Raw genomic sequence first — 19,347 nt, forward strand, 5'->3', positions numbered from 1 at the left:
GAAGCAATACTGAGATGCAAGTGGGGGGAAATGCAGACACAAGCATAGTCAGGAAAATGCAGAACCGTCACAACTTGATAACAAAAGAGACATACCCCAATTTTTTTGAAATGTTTTCATTGTTTTGTTTTTTAAAATATTGGTCCACCTGGAACTTATATAAATCTCAAACGTTAGTTAGTGAGGCAAACAATACAAACCTATCAAAAAGAACTTTAAAGCTTTAAAGAGCTTGAAAGTTCTTTAAAGTTCAATTTCTAGAAATATAGCAGAATAAACACTCTTCTGTATAAGACTTTGAAGAGTTTGACTGAATTGTGAAATCTTCCCAGTGGGGTAAAATGCATTGAAGAGGCAGAAACCAGAGTCACATGACTCTGTCCTCCAACCTAAACGAAGTCAGCTAGGAAAAGTGTAAAGTAGTGAGTGCCTTAGGGTACATACACTTTTACCTAGTTCCCATCTGAAACATTACAAAGTGGCCCATCCCAAATGTTATTACATGCAGGGAGCCCGCCTTCTCCAACCCTATCTGCCCACACATCAACAGCAAAGCCAACGGAAAGCGTCTCCTGCCAGGCGAGGTGTGGCGGCCCTTCAGTGCACAGCTGGCTTTATTTAGAATGAGTGCCTCTCATTTCTTGACTAGTCGCTCTGCTCTTGCGCGTCCACGTTGACACAGTACCCACAGTCGCTCCTTTGTCCTGCAGTGACAGCCTCCCTCCACGTCCAGGTGCCTCCTGGGAAAGGAAGCAGAAAGCTGTCCGGCGGGGTGGTACCCAGTTTTCATCACCCGGTCAAAGGGGCCCCTGAAGAGCAGGACGCCCCACCTGGACCCTGGAGAGCAACAGTGCCAACTTCGTCAGCTGTCTCAGGGGGACTTCGGTCCGTTAGGGACCTCCGGAGAGGCCCGTCCCACAGGCGGTGACACGGCCGCAGGCTCAGGTGAGACCCGGCTCTGCCGCTTCTCCCGGGTGTCAGAGGCGCGACCCTCTCCCAGGCACCCGCTCGGCGCCCTCAAGTTCCCGGCGTTGCCTGACCGCGGTCCCAGCCCGCACCCGCTGCCAGCGGGCTGCCCGGTTTTGCTGTTTCATTTCCCGGTGAGGTCTCAGGACATTCCCTGTGTACCTGTTGGTCTTTTGACCCTGAGCCTCTGGTTTTACTTCTCACGAGCTCTTGCCTTTTCTCATCCTTTCTCTTCTTTCAGATAAACTTGGGAAGATTTAAATGAGTTCAGCCAGGAAGCAGTCACAGAAATAATTAAAGTAAGAAGAGCAGGCAGTAAGAACGTCCGGCCACACAGCAAACCACCTTCAACTCCCAGACCCAGGATCCCGCGCTGGAGCTCCAAGAGGGGAATGGCAGAGAGGACAAAAGTGCCATTGTCCCCACTGATGCCAGAGCAGCGAAAGCCCGAGTCCAGGTTGAAGGAACGCTCATTTAAAAATGAGCGTGAAAACTGGAATAGAAATTCCTCCAAAGAGGATATACGCGTGGCCAATGAGCACAGAAAAAGTGTCTCATCATCATTAGTCATCAGGGAAATAAATAAAACCACCCTGAGGTACCACTTCACTCCCACTAGACTGGCTGGAAATGAAAACAGAACAAAAGCAACAGAAAATAGCAAGTCTTGGCCAGGATGGGAGCTTCGGAATCGCCGTGCGTTGCTGTGGAGAACAGTCTGGAGATTTCTCAGTGAGCTAAACAGAATTACCATGTGAGCAATTCCGCTCCTAAGTGCATACCCCAAAGAATGAAAAACAAGTGTGCAAACAAAAACCTGGACATGAATATTCATAGCAGCCTTGTCTGCAATAACTACAGGGTGGAAACAACCCAAATGTCCACCCATGGATGAGTGCATGAAATGTAATATGTCCCTACCATGGGACATTTTCCAGCCACAGAAAGGAATGAAGTGCTGACACATGCCGCAACATGGATGGGCCATGAAACCACGACATTAAGGAAAATAATCCAGTCACAAAAGGCCCCATATTTTATTATTCCATTTATTATGAACTGTCAAGAATAAGCAGTCTATAGAGACAGAGTCGATTCACGGTTGCTTGGGGCTGGGGGAGCCAGGGGGAAGGGAATTATAGCTAAAGGGTAAGACGTTTATTTCTGAGGCGATGAAACGTTCTGAAATTGACTGTGGCGATGGCTGCACATTTCTGTGAATACACAAAATCTATTGAATTGTACACTTTAAAGGGTGAGTTGGGTGCTATGTGAGTTATGTCTCAATAAAGCTATTTAAAAAATAAAACAAGAATAGCCAGGAAAGCTCTGGAAAGTAAAAGTATTGAGGATGAACTTGCTCTAACAGATTTTTAAAGGTATTATAAAGGCACAATAAGATATGTGGAAACAGCACAGGAATAGACAGACAGGTAAGAAACAGGGGAGAAAGTCAGAAAAAGACCCAATACATACGGGAATTTGGCATATGATAAAAGTCGCATTTCAAATCAGTGGAGGAATGTGGATTACTCAATAGATAACATCTGGCACGTCTGCCTTTTGGGGGGGAAATAAAGCTCTACCTCCACCTTCTTATATCAAAATTAATTCCAGATAGAATAAAGGTTAAAGTGCAAAATGAAACCATCCAATCAATAGTAGAATAACTCTTAGATTTTGTTATAATCTTGAACTGGAGAAGGCCTGCCTTTTGAAACGTGAAATAAAATAAAGAAACTGTGGAGAAAAGATTGGCAAATTGGACTGTGTGCAAATTAAATTCTCTGTATGAGTAGATGGATACATATATATATATACATTCAAAGCCAAAAAGACAAACTGAGAAACATTCACAGCCTATATAAAAGATAAAGGATCGTTTCCTTAGAACAGAGAAGGGGTCACATTTGGGCCTGTTTCGAAAGGAGAGTCCACAGGAATTGCTGCCGCAGTGGCTGGAAGAAGTGCGGGGAAGAGAGGCGTCCATGCTAACGCCAGGGTCTGAGTACTGGCAGCTGAAGGTGCCATTAGCTGAGGTGGGGAACAGGGAGGAAGGAGCAGCTTCCAAAGGGAGAAACATTTAAAGTCCTCGAGCTGCTCGCTACACATCCTAACAAAAACACCACATAGTTAATCAGATATGGGGTTTGGATTTCAAGAGAGAAGCTGGACAAGGGTTGCTTAAAACTTCTTGAAGCTGTGGCTTAAAACTTCTGCGTTGTCTGCAGCTCTGTGCTCGGTAGGAGACCGAAAGGCCAGGGAAGTAGGATTTGCATGGAGGCGGGCGTGGGCCAGACCCCGGGGGCTTATCTGCCCGAGCGCCTCAGAGACTCATGGGTGGCCGGGGGACGTCTGGCTTTAACCCCACAGTACCAAGCCATCGTTTTGATAGCCCCTTAGGACAATCTCTCCTGTCTGGAGAAGAAATCTCAGAACTAAAGCCGGACTGGTTTCGGGGAGAACGCTAAAGGCTCGCTTCTGGGAAAGGGCATGAAGGAGGCCAGCTCTGGAGAGCACGGCGGCAGGAGTCATCCCAGGACAGTGCACGAGTGACCTGGCGACCCTGCAGTTCCGAGGCATAGAGAAGGTACATCTGATGAACAGATAAAGGAAATGAAGCTGTAAAAAAGAAAAAGAACACTTCCTACGAACTGATACGGACAGCTCTCCAAGATGATTTAAGTGACAAGAGCAAGTTGCAGAACTGTGAATAAATATGCTACCTTGTCTGTATAGAGTGGGAAAATCATCTATATGATTTTATATATACACACACACACACATATGTATTCATATTTGCCTAAGAAAACTGGAAGTTACCTTAGAAACTGGTCAAAGTGGTTACCTGGAAGGTGGGTGGACATGGCCCCAGGTGGGCAATAGCGGTTGAAGGGAACTTTCCAGATGGTTGAAGGCCGTCTCAAATAAGCACAGTGGCTGCCATAGGACTAGACAGGGAGCCAGGCTGCCTGCCTCCCCACGCTGAGGCTCCTTAGTTTTACATCATGGTTGGTTTCAATAACTGACCAGCTCGGCTACTCGTTTTTCCTCTTGCTTGCTTTACATGCTCGCTCTTAGGTTTATATGCACCAGTAAGGAGCAACCCTAGGCTCCCACCCTCCATCCCACTCAAAGCAGAACCCCAGGCCTGAGCATGCTCCGTCTACCTGAGGCCTCGCTGCATGCCCCCTGGGGTGTCTCATATGCTCCAGGGCTTGTAAGTAATAAACTATTTTTTTGCTTAAGTTTGCTAATGGTTATTGCTGAAGGGTGTTTTGCAATTGTGATAAGAAGCACAAAGGTCAGTCCAGTGGAACAGTGGTTTAGAAAGCGAAGACATGTGTGGGAAACAGGCGTTTCCAGCCAAGGGCATTACTACCAGTAGACTGAGCTCCCACAGAACAGTAATGTGCTGGTCCCTTAGGAGGCTGGGACCACACTAGGCAACAGGAATTTTTCAGCTCCATTATAATCTTAGGGGTCCACCATCATATATGGTCCATCACTGACCAAAACACCATTATGCAATGCATGACTATGTTTCATACTTAATGCTTTCATCCGTAATTATCTGGAAACTCAAAATAATTATGCTGAGTGAAAGCCAGACCCCCTCAAAAAAGAGTACAAGCAGTATGGTGCCATTTATATAAAGCTCCACAGAATGTAAAGCAATCTGTAAGGACAGAAAGCAGCTGCATGGTTGCTGGGGGACGGAGCAGCAGGAATGGTGGGAGGGAGAAATTACGAAGGGACGCTGGGAGACGATGGGGCTTGATGGTCATGTTCACTATCTTGATTGTGTGGTGGTTCCATGGGTGTATACATTTATTAAAACTTATCAAATTGTGCACTTTTAATATGTGCACTTTGTCAATTACACCTCAATCGCTTTTAATTTCACCATTTTTCCTCTATTTTTTTATTTTCAATTTAGCTATATTTTATAATATATACATCTATAATATTAGGACAGGAATCATGTATGTAATTTATCAATAATTTTACACATATTTGAGCGTGCAACTTTCTTCTTGAAAGAGTTGTGTAATCACAAATGCATGGAACTAGTGGTTGAGCGGTGTCAAGGCCAATGAGTGGCAATGCCAGCACACTTAACTGCTGCACTCTACTGCCCCCTGCTGTCAGCAGGCTTTTGTGGCCACCCTTGACCTAGACTTGCTTATGATTTTAATGAACAAAGATGAATCCAGGAACAAAGGATTTTTATCAAAGATCTACCTAGAAACAAATTATCAGAAACAAAACACACACACGCTCGCACACACACATAACCATGCACGCACATACACATACACATACACACACACACTCACATATATAAAATATATTTTTATGGTGGCTGTGATGAACTGACAGCTCATAAAGTTCTGGGAAATGTAACACTGGGCTCTCCTGAAGCGACTCCAGCACACCAACAAAATACACACAGAGCCACGTCCAGGCTACTAGCACCCAGATCGAGAGAAACAAGCCTCCTGGTGCCCCCTCCCCATTGGAAATGGGGGGGGGGGGGCATCACAGTGCCTGCTACACAAATAGATACCACACAACAGCATGGTTGCTCAGCAAGCCTGCAGCTGACATGGCAAGGTTTTGTTTGTTTGGGGAATGAGGTTTTCTTTAACAATGTATTTTATCACAAAAATTAAACAAAACAACAGTGTAGGAGGCCCATCATACTTTGACCATGGGACTGCTTCTCTATGTGTTTTTAACCTTTTATTGAATTATGCCCAGTGGTGTGCGCAAACATTTTTAACAACTCGCTCTCCAAATGCAGCTGTGACACGCACGCTGGTTGGTATTTTTGTTTATATCCTCAACAGAACAGAGGAAAGCGAAACAGCGAAGACATGTTCTGGAAAGTCTCTGATTCTTCAGTGATGTAGCAACTTCTTTGCTGATTCAGGTAAGAGGTTTCAAATACTGGAAGGCTATTTCCTCGATTTTTTCTGCCATTCACAGATACAACACACTTTTAAGTTTAATCTGCATTATTAATTCCGTCTTCATCACTTTAAGTCTAGACAATCAACAAAATAATAAATCCAGCCCTGATCTATAGTGTCTGCTGATTCCCATGGTGTAAACACTCCCACCATGGCTGACGTCAGCGGCTAATGTGATGTCACTGAGCATAGGACCCGGACATGATGCACAGTAACGTCCACTCCATAGTATTTCCACATGTAGATACCACAGATGTACATAATCTCAAGGGCAGAGAGAACAGTAATCAGGAGTATTTATTATTTTGTTTTAAATGTAACATATTTCATTGAAAATGTATATAATTTAAATTTTAATGGTAGATGTGATGAACTGACAGCTCATAAAATTCCGGGAAATGTAACAATAGACTCTCATGAAGCAACTTCAGCACACCAATGAAGGCCCAGCCCAGGCTACCAGCACCCAGATGGAGAGAGACAAGCCTCCTGGTGCTCCCTCTCCCTCACTAGCACCCCATCTTCCCTGCACCCCTCCGTGAGTAACCAACCCCCTGATTCCAAAATCATGGGTGAGTGTGCTGCTTTGTGGTTCACACACAGGGAACCATAAACCTGCATTGGAGGTGTTACCACTGGAGGCCTCTTGCGGAGGCAGACAGATGGCTCCTCCCGCAGGATTTACAGAACACTCCTGCCAGAGGCGCCCCGGGCGCCCACTCACCTCCCTCCCGCCCCTACCTGGAGGGGTTAGAGAAATGCCCAGCAGGAATCTGAGCTGGCGTGTCCCAGTGGGGCTCTGGGGCCCCCCGTCTCCCAGGGGGATGCGGTTTGGGAAGAGGAACCGCAGCTGGGCATTCAGGCCCGACCTTGGCACGGTGAGCAAGAGGGGTGCGGGAGGCCTGCTTGCGCGCAGGTCCTAACAGGTCCTAACAGGCCCAGCTGCTGCGGCTCCACCGGGACAGGGGAGCCCAAGGACAGGGGAGCCCAAGGACAGGGGAGCCCAAGGACAGGGGAGCCCAAGGACAAGGGAGCCCAAGGACAGGGGAGCCCAAGGACAGGGGAGCCCAAGGACAGGGGAGCCCAAGGACAGGGGAGCCCAAGGACAAGCGCTTCCGGGGGGGAGCAGGGGCCAAGTCCACAGACTCCTAGGCCTGCATCTCTGCCACTTCCCTGACTATTCGTAACAACGTGCCAACGTTGTTAGCTTGGGCGCGTTACTTAACTTCTCTGAAACTTACTTTGGTCACCTGCGGAATGGGAGCAATGAAACCCTCCTCCCGGGTTAGCTCCTGGCCTGAGCAGGCAGCATATGCGCGGCGAGGGGAGAGCGTCCTGTCTTTTCCCAGCAACGCTGTTTCCACGCTCGGGCTGAGGGGAGGCCCTTTGCTCGGAAAGCTCTCCGGTGGACAGGGTTCTTCTGCCCAGAGCCGGCAGGGCGCGGGCGGGGATCAAAATCGCTGCGCTAACATACAGGCCGCTTCGCTTGGGTGAGGGCTACACACCACGTGTACGCAGTACTTTTAAATGAGATAGATCCATGACGTGCTTTTTTAGCAGCTTCTTTTAAAAGCCTTTTTTCTTGCCCTGGCTGGTTTGGCTCAGTGGTTACAGTGCCGGCCCTCAGGCTGAAGGGTCCTGGGTTCGATTCCGTGGTTGCAGCCTCGATCCCTGGCCCAGGTCGGGGCACTTGCAGGGGGCAACCAGTCGGTGTGTCTCTCTCACATCAATGCTTCTCTCTCTCCCCCACTCTATGGATAAACAAAAAACAAAAACAAACCCTTTTTTCTTTTTTGCTGGTTTTACAAAACCCTTCATTAGTATACCATATCCCCTCCAGCCTACCATAAAACCTTTGTAAACAAATCAATATATTGATTCTGTGTTTTTATCCAAGCTCATATAAAATAATTTGCAAACATATATATACGCACACATGTGGCTTTACAAAAATGGTTCTTCTAATCGCTGCCACCCATCAATAACTAAAGCAGGGGACGTCCTACAGGAGCTGTTTTGAATCTTCATGGTGACAAGTTCAGGCTCCTTTCCTTTTGAATAAAGAAAGTTCATTGTCCAAGACAGTAGATTCCTATAATGTCTGCATCTTGCAAGTCTTACTCAGTTATAACTCACAGACCTGTCTCTCCAAGCTCCTGAAACCAGTATTTCCAGCGGCTGCGTGAGCTGCAGCGGCTCTGCCTCAGGGCAGCAGCTTCTCCGCTGAAGGGCGGGCGCCGGCTCTGCCCCTACCCGCTGCCTGTGAGCAGGGCGGCCGCGGCACCCTCGTTCCGTGACCACTGTAAGTCTTGTAAAATAGATATCAGATTTTTTAAGATACACTTTTATGTAAAGATTTTTTTATTTTTATGGGAAAGATCCCCAAAAGTGGGTTTTCCAGGTCAGAGGGGTCTTGCTTTTTTTTAAATTCTCACCTGAGGATATTTTCTCCATTGCTTTTCAGAGAGAGTGGAAAGAGCGGGGATGGGGAGAGAGAAACATCGAGGTGAGAGACACACTGATGGCTGCCTCCAGCACTGCCCCGGCCTGGGGCCGGATTGAACCTGCAACCCGGGTACGTGCCCGAGACCGGGAATTGAACCCGAGACCCTGGCCAGGGCGGGGTCTTGCATTTTTCCTTTTAAACAGTTGTTCCCAGATTGCCTTCTAAAATGTCTACACATTCACATTTCCAGCCCCATAGGACAGCATGCCCTTTGCCAAATCCCCGGGGGGCCGCAGGCTTGGCCTTCTGTTGGCTTGAGGTTCTTTCCCTTTTTTTGTGGACATTCCCAAACATTTGAAAGCAGATAAAACCGTATAATGAGCCCCCAAATACTCACGAGTCAGCTTCAGCAGCCATCAGCCCCCCGCCGTGACTGTAGCCTTCTTTTTAATTTTTGCAAACCTATGGGCATAATGTGACACGTTTGTTACTTTTTAAATTTTTTGTTTAAACGTTCCTCTGACTGCTAGTGATTTTGAACACATTTTTTAATGTTTGGAGTGGTTCCGATGTAAATCCCTGCTCACAGCCTTTACATAGTTTTTGGTTGCTGGCCTTTTCTTGTCCGTTTATAAGAGCAGTGTGTATGTTATAGATGTTAATCTTTATCTTCTGTGTTGTTCATATTTTTCTAATTGGATGTTCCTTTATGGTATCTTTTGCCTTTCTTATGTTTTTAATTTTCTTTCTTTCTTTCTTTTTTTTTTTTTTTAATACATCTTTATTGATTTCAGAGAGAGGAAAGGAGAGGGTGAGAGAGAGATAGAAACATCAATGATTAGAGAGTCATTGATCGGCTGCAGCCCACAACCCGGGCATGTGCCCTGACCGGGAATCGAACCCTGATCGCCTGGATCCTAGGTCGATGCTTAACCACTGAGCCACGCCCGGCCGGGCTGTTTTTAATTTTCTATATATTTTAAATATATGTGTGTGTGTGTGTATATACATATATATATATAAATAAATAAATATATATATATATATGTGCCCTTGATCTTTTGTGTTGCATAAGAAACTACCCACAAAACAAAAAGACAACCTATTGATTGGGAGGAGATAATCACCAACGATACATCTGATAAGGGGTTAATATCCAAAATTTATAAAGAACTCATACAACTTAACATTAAAAAAACACACAAAAAAACCACAACCACCAGCCTGGCCGGTGTGGCTCAGCAACTAGAGCATTGGCCTGAGCCCCAAAGGGTCTTGGGTTTGAGTCCCAGTCAAGGGCACACACGTGGGTTGCAGGTTTGAACCCTGGCCCTGGTAGGTAGGGGCACGTGTGGGAGCAGCTGATCGGTGTGTCTCTCTCACACTGATGTTTCTCTCTCTCTCTCTTTCTCTCTCTCTCTCTCTTTCCCTCCTTCCCTTCCACCCTTCCACTCTCACTAAAGGTCAATGGAAAAAATATCCTCAGGTGAGGATTAACCAAAAAAACACAAAAAACAACAATCCAGTTGAAAAATGGGCAGAGGACCTGAATAGACACTTCTCCAAGAAGGACATACAGATGCCAACAAACCTATGAAGAGATGCTCAAGGTCACTAATCATCAGAGATGCAAATTGAAACCACAGGGAGAGATCCCCTCACACCTGCCAGAATGGCCCCATCAACAAGCCAGCAGACAACGAGGGCTGGCGAGGGTGCGGGGAAGGGGAGCCCCAGGGCACTGCTGCGGGACCTCGGACTGGGGCAGCCGCTGTGGACAGCAGTGTGGCGTCACTTCAGAAAATTAAACACGGGCCCGGCCGGGCGTGGCTCAGCGGTTGAGCATCGACCTAGGATCCAGGTGATCAGGGTTTGATTCCCGGTCAGGGCACATGCCTGGGTTGTGGGCTGCAGCTGATCAATGACTCTCTCATCATTGATGTTTCTGTCTCTCTCTCTCTCTTTTCCTCTCTCTGAAATCAATAAAGATATATTTAAAAAAAAAAGAAAGAAAAATTAAACACGGCCCCTGGCCGCTGTGGCTCAGTTGGCTGAGCACCGTCCCATGCACTGAAAGGCCGCTGGTTCAATTCCCAGCCAGGGCACATGCCCAGGTGGTGGGTTTGATCCGGGTTGGGGTAAGGGCAGGCAGGAGGTAACTGCTTCTTTCTCTCTCTCCCTCTCCCTTCCTCTCTCTCTAAAATCAATAGAAAACATATTTTTTTTAAAAAAATTAAAAATGGAGCTACTAGCCATGGCCAGTTTGGCTCAGTGGTTAGAGCGTCAGCCCATGGGCTAAAGGGTCCTGGGTTCAATTCCAGCCAAGGGCACGTACCTCTGTTGCAGGCTTGATCCCTGGCCCCAGTCAGGGTGCGTTAGGGAGGCAACCAATCGATGTGCCTCTCTCACATTGATGTTTCTCTCTCTCTCCCACTCTCTGAAAAGCAATGGAAAAAAATATCCTCAGGTGAGGATTTAAAAAAAAATGGAACTACCGTATGACCCAGCGATTTCTCTGCTGGGTATTTATCTGAAGAAATCCAAAACACTAATTCAAAAAGATAAATAAACCTTTATTTTTATTGCAACATTATTTACAATAGCCAAGATATGGAAGCAACCTAAATGCCCATCAATAGACAAATGGATAAAGAAGAAGTGGTGCATGTGTACAATGGAATTTTATTCAGCCATAAAAAAATGAAATATCACCATTGGCAGCAGCATGGATGGACCTAGAGGACATTTTGCTAAGTGAAATGTCAGACAGAGAAAGGCAAATACCATGTGATTTCATATATATGTAAAATCTAAAGAACAAAATCAATGAACAAACAAAATTGAAACAGACTGGGAGATACAGAGAACAGACCGATGGCTGACAGAGGGGAGGCGGGGAGGCGGTGGGTGAAAAAGGCGGAGGGAGTAAGAAGTTAAAAAGCAGTCACGGGGGTGGAAAGTGCAGCACGGGGAATACAGTCAGTGATACTGCAATAAGTATGTGTGGGGCCAGGTGGGTACTAGGCTTACAGGGGGTCACTTCAGAGATTATATAATTGTCTAACCACGATGCTGTACACCTGGAACTAGTGTAAGATAATATTGAATGTCAACTGTAATTGAAAAATTTTTAAATTAATTTAAATAAAACTACCCATCACCACCACTGGAAGCTGGCACAACCACTTTGGAAAATCGGCAAAATCTATTGGAGTTGAACGTACGCACATCCTTTGACCCAGCAGTTATGGTCCGAAGTAGACATCCAACAGGAATGCATGGGTATGGTGACCCCCGACATGTGCAAGCATATTCAGAGCATCTTTGTAAGAGCCGAAAGCTGGTGGGGAAAGTCGGATGCCCATCAGCACTAGGATGGGCGTACAGATTGTGGCACACTGGCACAGCGTAGCACTGCACAGCAACGACAGTGAACAACAGCCACCCCTAATGACATGGACCATCTCACAAAAATAGTATCGAAAGGAGAAGCCAGACAAAGAAAAGAGCATTTTGTATAATTCCATTTATATAAATATAAAAAACTGATTTATGGTGTTAAGAAGTCAGGGTAGAGGTTACTCTTAGAATGGGGCGCAAGGGACCTCCTGGGATTGCCGGCCAGGTTCTGTTTCTTGGTCTGTGTCCAGGTTGCACGGGTGTGCTCGCTATGACACCTATGATTTGCACTCTTCTGCACATGTGATGTAAATGTCGGCAAGCTCCACATGAAACCCGCACACGGATGTTTACAGCACTTTATTCGTAGCTGCCAACACTTGGAAGCAACCGAGATGCCCTTAAGTAAGTGACGGGTAAGTGACCTGTTCTGTGTGCAGACAGTGGAATATTACTCAGTGCCGAAAAGAAATGAGCTATCAGGCCGCTAAAATACATGGAGGAATCTTAAATGCGTCTGACTAAGCAAAAGAAGCCCATCTGAAAAGGCTACTTACTGTACGATTCCAACTACCTGACCTTCTAGAAAAGGCAGAACTGGAGAGACAGCGAAAGGAACCGTGGTTGTCAGGGGTGGGGGCCGGAGGGCCGAATGGGAGGAGCACGGAGAAACTTTAGGGCCGTGAAACTATTTGTATGATCCTGTAACGGTGAATTTATGTCACACGTTTGTCCAAACCCACAGGATGCTCACAGCTAGAGACAGCCTAGTGGACACGGCGGACTCCGGGTGATGATGATGGGTCAGTGCGCGTCCGTCTCTTGTCACAAAGGCACCATCCGGTGCGGGATGTGGATAGTGGGGGGCAGGGGGTGCAGGGATCTTTGTACTTTCACTCAGTTTGCCATCTATGAACCTAAAGCTGCTCTAAAAAATAAAATCTAAAAAAGAGGCTCACTTTCTTCCTGATGGATAGTTAATTATGCCAAGGCATTTATTAAAGTTTCCAGTGAATTAAAATATATTTGTGATTTACTAAATTCTCATATATACTAATATCTGTTCCTGGATCCTCTGTTCACTGCATCTGTTCGCTGATTCCTGCGCTGACAGTCCATCGGTCCTGTAGTTTTACAGTGTATTCTGACATCTGGTAAGACAAGCCCCCTTCCCGTTATCCACACTTTCACACTTTTGTTGACTCCTCTCAGGCATTAATTTTTGCATATGATCTTTATTTTACCCAACTCTTAAAAACCTTTGGTTAATAGAATCTTGTTATAATTTGGAGGAAACTGACATTTTAATTATATTAATGTCTTCCCACACAGGGTCATACCTTTATTTTTTCCTGGAGCATCAAGTTTTTACAAAACTTGGAAGAACCAAATACTTTAATAAGAACCCAGAAAACATGGGAAAAAGAAGAGCAGAGGAGGGTAGAAGGACCCCAGGAGAAACAGCCCAGTCTCTGAAGTTCATTCAGGTGGGGCTGAGGGGTGGGCCCGCAGGGAAGGGGGCCTCTCCTCTTGACCCCCAGGAGACTCCAGCCGTCCTCCAAGTTCAAGCAGCATTTTGGATAAGATGTTTCTGAAGCCACGGAGATGCAGATGCCCTCCTGATGGGCACCCTGGGCAGAGAACCCGGGCAGTCCGCACACCGCCACTGCCCCGGGAACAAGCCCTCTCACCCAGGGGCCCCTGCACACAGGCGTGTATTTCTGGCACAGCTCTCACCCGCAGCTGTTTCTGTTTTTTTATTTTGTTTTTAAACTTTAAAAAAATATATATGTTTTTATTGATTTGAGAGAGAGAGAGGAAAGAAGAGAGAGAGAGAAAGAGGAACTTCAATGTGAACGAGAAACATCAATCTCGTTGCCTCGACGGAGATTAAACTTGAAACCCCCAGTATGTGCCCTGACCCCGGGTGAGCTGGCCTTTTGATGATGGGACAACGTCCAGCCAACTGAGCCACACACAGGGCTCACCCACAGCTGTTTGCGTCCAGCCTCGGGCTGATCTCCGTCACCACAGAGTTGGCCCCCCTGGAGCTCAGCCCCTTCAAGCCTGGCATTTAAAATTCACAGTGGGCTCTCCGCTCCTGTTCGTCAGACAGCCACGACTTCCCGCGCAGTACCAGCCGCACCCCTGAGACGTGATGGTGAAGGTCGGAGTGAATGGATTTGGTTGTATTGGGCGCCTGGTCACCAGGGCTGCTTTTAACTCGGGCCAAGTGGATATTGTCCCCATCAATGACCCTCTCATTGACCCCAACTACATGGTCTACATGCTCCAGCATGACTCTACTCATGGCAAGTTCAAAGACGCTGTCAAGGCTGAGAACATGAAGCTTGTCGTCAATGGAAAGTCCATCTCCATCTCCCAGGACCCAGATCCCGCAAACTTCAAATGGGGTGATGCTGGTGCTGAGCATGTTGTGGAGTCCCCTGATGTCTTCACTACCATGGAGAAGTCTGGGGACCACTTGAAGGGTGGAGCCAAGAAGGTCATCACCTCTGCCCCTTCTGTGGATGCCCCCATGTTTGTGATGGGTGTGAACCATGACAAGTAAGACAACTTCCTCAAGATTGTCAGCAATGCCTCCTGCACCACCAACTGCTTGGCCCCTCTGGCCAAGGTCATCCATGACAACTTTGGCATCGTGGAGGGACTCATGACCAGAGTCCATGCCATCACTGCCACCCAGAAGACCATGGATGATCCTTCTGGGAAGCTGTGGCTTGATGGCCAAGGGGCTGCCCAGAACATCATCCCTGCTTCTCCTGGAGCTGCCAAGGTTGTAGGCAAGGTCATCCCTGAGCTGAATGGGAAGCTCACTGGCATGGCCTTCTGTGTCTCCACCCCCAACCTGTCAGTTGTGGATCTGACCTGCCTCTGGAGAAAGCTGCCAAATACGATGACATCAAGAAGGTAGTGAAGCAGGCATCAGAGGACCCCTCAAGGGCATCCTTGGCTACACTGAGGACCAGGTTGTCTCCTGCAACTTTAACAGTGACACCCACTCCTCCACCTTTGACACTGGGGCTGGCATTGACCTCAGTGACTACTTTGTCAAGCTCGTTTCCTGGTGTGACAATGAATTTGGCTGCAGCAGCAAGGTGGTGGACCTTATGGTCTACATGGCCTCCAAGGAGTAAGAGCCCCTTGGATCACTAGCCCCAGCAAGAGGAAGAGAGGCCCTCAGCTGCTGGGGAGTCCTTGCCCCAAGTCAGTCCCCTAACACACTGAGAATCTCTTGACTTCCACAGTTTCCATCCTAGACCCCCTGAAGAAGGGGAGGGGCTTAGAGACCCCTACCTTGTCATGCATCATCAATAGAGTTTACTGTATCCAGTCAAAATAATAATAATAATAAAATAAAATTCAGAGTGACCCTAACCAGTTTGGCTCAGTGGTTACAGCATCCGCCGGCAGACTGAAGGGCCTCGGGTTCAGTTCTGATCAAGGGCACACACCTCCGTTGCAGGCTCTGGACTGCGCTGTGGAGGTGGCGAATCGATGTGTCTCTCTCACACTGATGTTCCTCTCTCTCCCTCTCTCTCTTTCTCTCTCTCTCCCCCTTCCACTCTGAAAAGCAATAGAAAAAATATCTTCTGGTGAGGATTTAAAAAAAAAAAAAAAAAAGCACAGGGTGCTCTTGGCCTGTGTGGCTCAGTTGGGTGGTGTCCTGTGCACGGAAGGGTTGTTGGTTGATTCCTTGTCATGGCACTTGCCTGGGGTTGATTCCCTCTTCCTCTCTCTCTAAAAAAATCTATTAAAAAAAATTTTTTTAAATGCACAGAGTGTGACTTGACCTCCCCAGAACCTTCTGACTGTGGCCCTGACTTGGCCATCCACAATTTTTAAAATATTGGCTGACTCTTGACCTTTGAGATGCTGACCTACAGTATGAGAGCCTTAACAGGAACCTGAAGGGCCTCCTAGACACCCCCTGCCAGCCCTGGCTAAGGCCAGAGGGGGAGGCTGGGGCCCCGCCATCAGGCTGCCCAGCATAGAGGCAATTCCCCGTGTTGGTTCCCTCTGGGGCTCCGCCGCTGCTGCCCTGGGTGGCAGGGGAGCCCCAGGACCATGCTGCAGGGCTGCGCTGGGGGCTGGCAGGCCCTCTGACCTCATGCCCTCATGGCTGAACCTCGTGGGCTGGGGAAGGACTGCGGCCACTGGGGTCAGGGGAAGGTCGGGGCCTTCCCTGGCGAAGCAGCCCTTCCCCTTGGTCTTCCTGGTACTTGGGATCACGTACCTGCCCCCTGCTTTGTCCTACTTTCTTCCTGTTGCTGGCTCCTCGGTCTCACCCTACTCCAATCTCAGCTTCTCCATATCTGTCACCTGGGGGCCCACGTCGCCCCAGGGGGGCTCGCTGTACAGCCTCCGTTTCTCCTCCTGGCCCACGCTGAGCCCTGGGTCCCTTTGTTATATTTTCCATAGTTCTTCTTTTGCTGGGGTCAAGGGTCAATTTTTTTTTTTTTTTACGTTTTTGACATTTTGTAGACATAAAATATGAGACATGTAAGTGCCCGCTCAGTACCTGCAGCTCTTTCCCAAAAGTCCTCTTCCTCAAATGGCAGGGTCCCAGCTCCGTCCCCTACAAAACCACCCCCAGCTCCGTCCCCTACAGAACCACCCCGGCTCCATCCCTACAGAACCACCCCAGCTCCGTCCCCTACAGAACCACCCCCGGCTCCATCCCTACAGAACCACCCCGGCTCCGTCCCCTATAGAACCACCCCGGCTCCGTCCCCTACAGAACCACCCCCGGCTCCGTCCCCTACAGAACCACCCCCAGCTCCATCCCTACAGAACCATCCCGGCTCCGTCCGCTACAGAACCACCCCGGCTCCGTCCCCTACAGAACTGCCCGGGCTCTGTCCCCTACAGAACCACCCCCGGCTCCGTCCCCTACAGAACCACCCCCGGCTCCGTCCGCTACAGAACCACCCCGGCTCCGTCCCCTACAGAACTGCCCGGGCTCTGTCCCCTACAGAACCACCCCCGGCTCCATCCCTACAGAACCACCCCGGCTCCGTCCCCTACAGAACCGCCCCGGCTCCGTCCCCTACAGAACCACCCCCAGCTCCGTCCCCTACAGAACCGCCCCGGCTCCGTCCCCTACTGAACCATCCCGGCTCCATCCGCTACAGAACCACCCCGGCTCCGTCCCCTACAGAACTGCCCGGGCTCTGTCCCCTACAGAACCACCCCCGGCTCCATCCCTACAGAACCACCCCGGCTCCGTCCCCTACAGAACCGCCCGGGCTCCGTCCCCTACAGAACCACCCCCGGCTCCATCCCTACAGAACCACCCCGGCTCCATCCCCTACAGAACTGCCCGGGCTCTGTCCCCTACAGAACCACCCCCGGCTCCATCCCTACAGAACCACCCCGGCTCCGTCCCCTACAGAACCGCCCGGGCTCATACATCAACCCCGGGCAGCACAGGTTTGGGCAGGAAGAGCCGTGGGGCTGCGTAAAAGAGGCTGCCACAGAACGTGCTCAGTTTATGCCGCTATAAATTCCCCACTAAGGCCAGAATCTGCAAGTTTTCCAGTCAGCTCAGCGTCACAATACGGTCCGGGCTTCAGGCCCTGTGGACAATGCCCTCTGGCGGCAGCACTGCGCGGCTGACACCAGCCGTAGGAACACGGCTCGGGCCTCCTGGGTCCTGCCTCGGTTAGTAAACAAGCCCCTCGGCTCACATGCTCACAGACAGGAACAATGTTTCCCGGGTGGCAATCACCTCGAACAACCTTGGGAATTTGGGTGATTTAATCCCTTCATACAGTGGACTTCTCAAAAAGGTCTAGAGGAGCCCCTCTGATTAATGACTCCGACAGCACCTCGGTCCCCATCTGAATGTGCCAGGCCCACCTCACCTTGGCAAAGGTTCCCTGGGCCCTAGAGTTCAGGAGGGCGGAATGGCCAGCATGGGCTCCTTGTCAGCACGGAGGGCCGCGGGGTCATTAGACAGGGCGACTTGCTGCTGCACTGACAAGCCTAGCGTCAGTGCTAACTGTGCTTACTAACTGCTAACAATGCTAACCATGGTGGCTAATGCTAGCAATGCTGACTACGCTAACAAACAACGTTAACTATGCTGACCATGGTAACCAATACTAACAATGCTAACGATGCTAACAAACAATCCTAACGATGGTACTATGGTAACTGTGGTAACTAATACCAGCAATGCTAATGATGCTAACAAACAAGACTAAGTATGACAACTAATACTAACAATGCTAATTATACTAACTACCAATACTCACTATACTAACTAACAAAATTCTAAAGGAAAAAATGAGAAAAAGAACAAACAAAATAAAGAAAACATTTAAAATGAGAGAAGAAAAAGGAAAGTGCTGTGGAAGCTGAGGAAGAGCGAGTGAAGAAAGCAGGAGGGTAAACCAAGGGGAAGGGAGAGAAAACAAGCTCCGTGGCCCAGGCCCGGCTCAGCGCCCTCAGCCTCGTGGCGAGAAAGGACGTGGCCCGGCCACAGCCCAGCGGGGCCTGGGGGCCGCCCTCGCCCTCCCCGGGCGCCTGTGGGGCGGAGGAGAGACGGCCGGCGCCCCTGGGCACAAGCCGCAGTGCTTCTCTCACGTTCTGGTCCCTAGACAAGGTCATACCCTTTCATATATTCACATTTTGTTTTATATCCTTCATAAGAATTTATTGTTTTCTTCGTACAGGTCTTGTGCCCTTCCAGTTAAATTTATTTCCAAGCCTTTTCTTTTTATTGCCACTATTATGAATGGAATATTTTTCCTGTTACTATCTGTTTTCTCTATTTTGCTAGAATGGAGAAAGGCTATTATTGGTTTATGTAGATTTACGAAGCAGCAGGGAATTTAAGAGCACGAACTGACTGAGGTGTGGAGAAGAAATGTAACTCCATTTCTTTGTAATTCAATTTAACTTCTTTTTTAAATATGTTTTTCCCTATGTCCATAGCAGCACAATTTACAATAGCTAAGATCTGGAAGCAGCTCAAGTGCCCATCAGTAGATGAGTGGATAAAAAGCTGTGGTATATCTACACCATGGAATACTATGCAGCTGTAAAGAAGTAGGATCTCGTACCCTTTGGGACAGTATGGAGGGACCTGGAGAATCTTACACTAAGTGAAATAAGCCAGGCAGAGAAAGACAAATACCATATGATCTCCCTCATATGTGGAATCTGATGAACATAATAAACTGATGAACAGAACAGATTCAGTGACATGGAAGCATGGATCTAATGAATCTCAGAGGGAAGGCGGGGTTCGACAGGTGGGTGGGGAGAGATTAACCAAAGAATCTATATGTATATGTGCACAACCCAAGGACACAGACCATGGTGTGGAGAGGGACTGGGGAGGGGGTTGGAGGAGGGTGGAAGGGGGTCAATGGAGAGAAAAAGGGACATCTGTAATATTTTGAACAGAAAAAAAGATTAAAATCAAATAAAATATGTTTTTAATGATTTCAGAGAGAGGAAGGGAGAGGGAGAGTCATTGATCAGCTGCCTCCTGCACGCCTCCTGCTGGGGATTGAGCCAGAAACCCTG

At 48.3% G+C, this 19,347-nt stretch overlaps 1 pseudogene across 1 annotated transcript; it reads left to right on the forward strand.

Annotated features, from left to right (window-relative positions):
* The first annotated feature begins 13,930 nt into the window (after positions 1-13,930).
* LOC308555026 (glyceraldehyde-3-phosphate dehydrogenase pseudogene) lies at positions 13,931-14,945 on the forward strand (annotated as a pseudogene). The gene has a single exon. The product of its transcript is annotated as a glyceraldehyde-3-phosphate dehydrogenase pseudogene (transcript).
* The last annotated feature ends 4,402 nt before the right edge of the window (positions 14,946-19,347 follow it).

Source organism: Miniopterus schreibersii (assembly GCF_964146895.1).
Source record: "Miniopterus schreibersii genome assembly, chromosome: 3".
Classification (NCBI taxonomy): domain Eukaryota; kingdom Metazoa; phylum Chordata; class Mammalia; order Chiroptera; family Miniopteridae; genus Miniopterus; species Miniopterus schreibersii.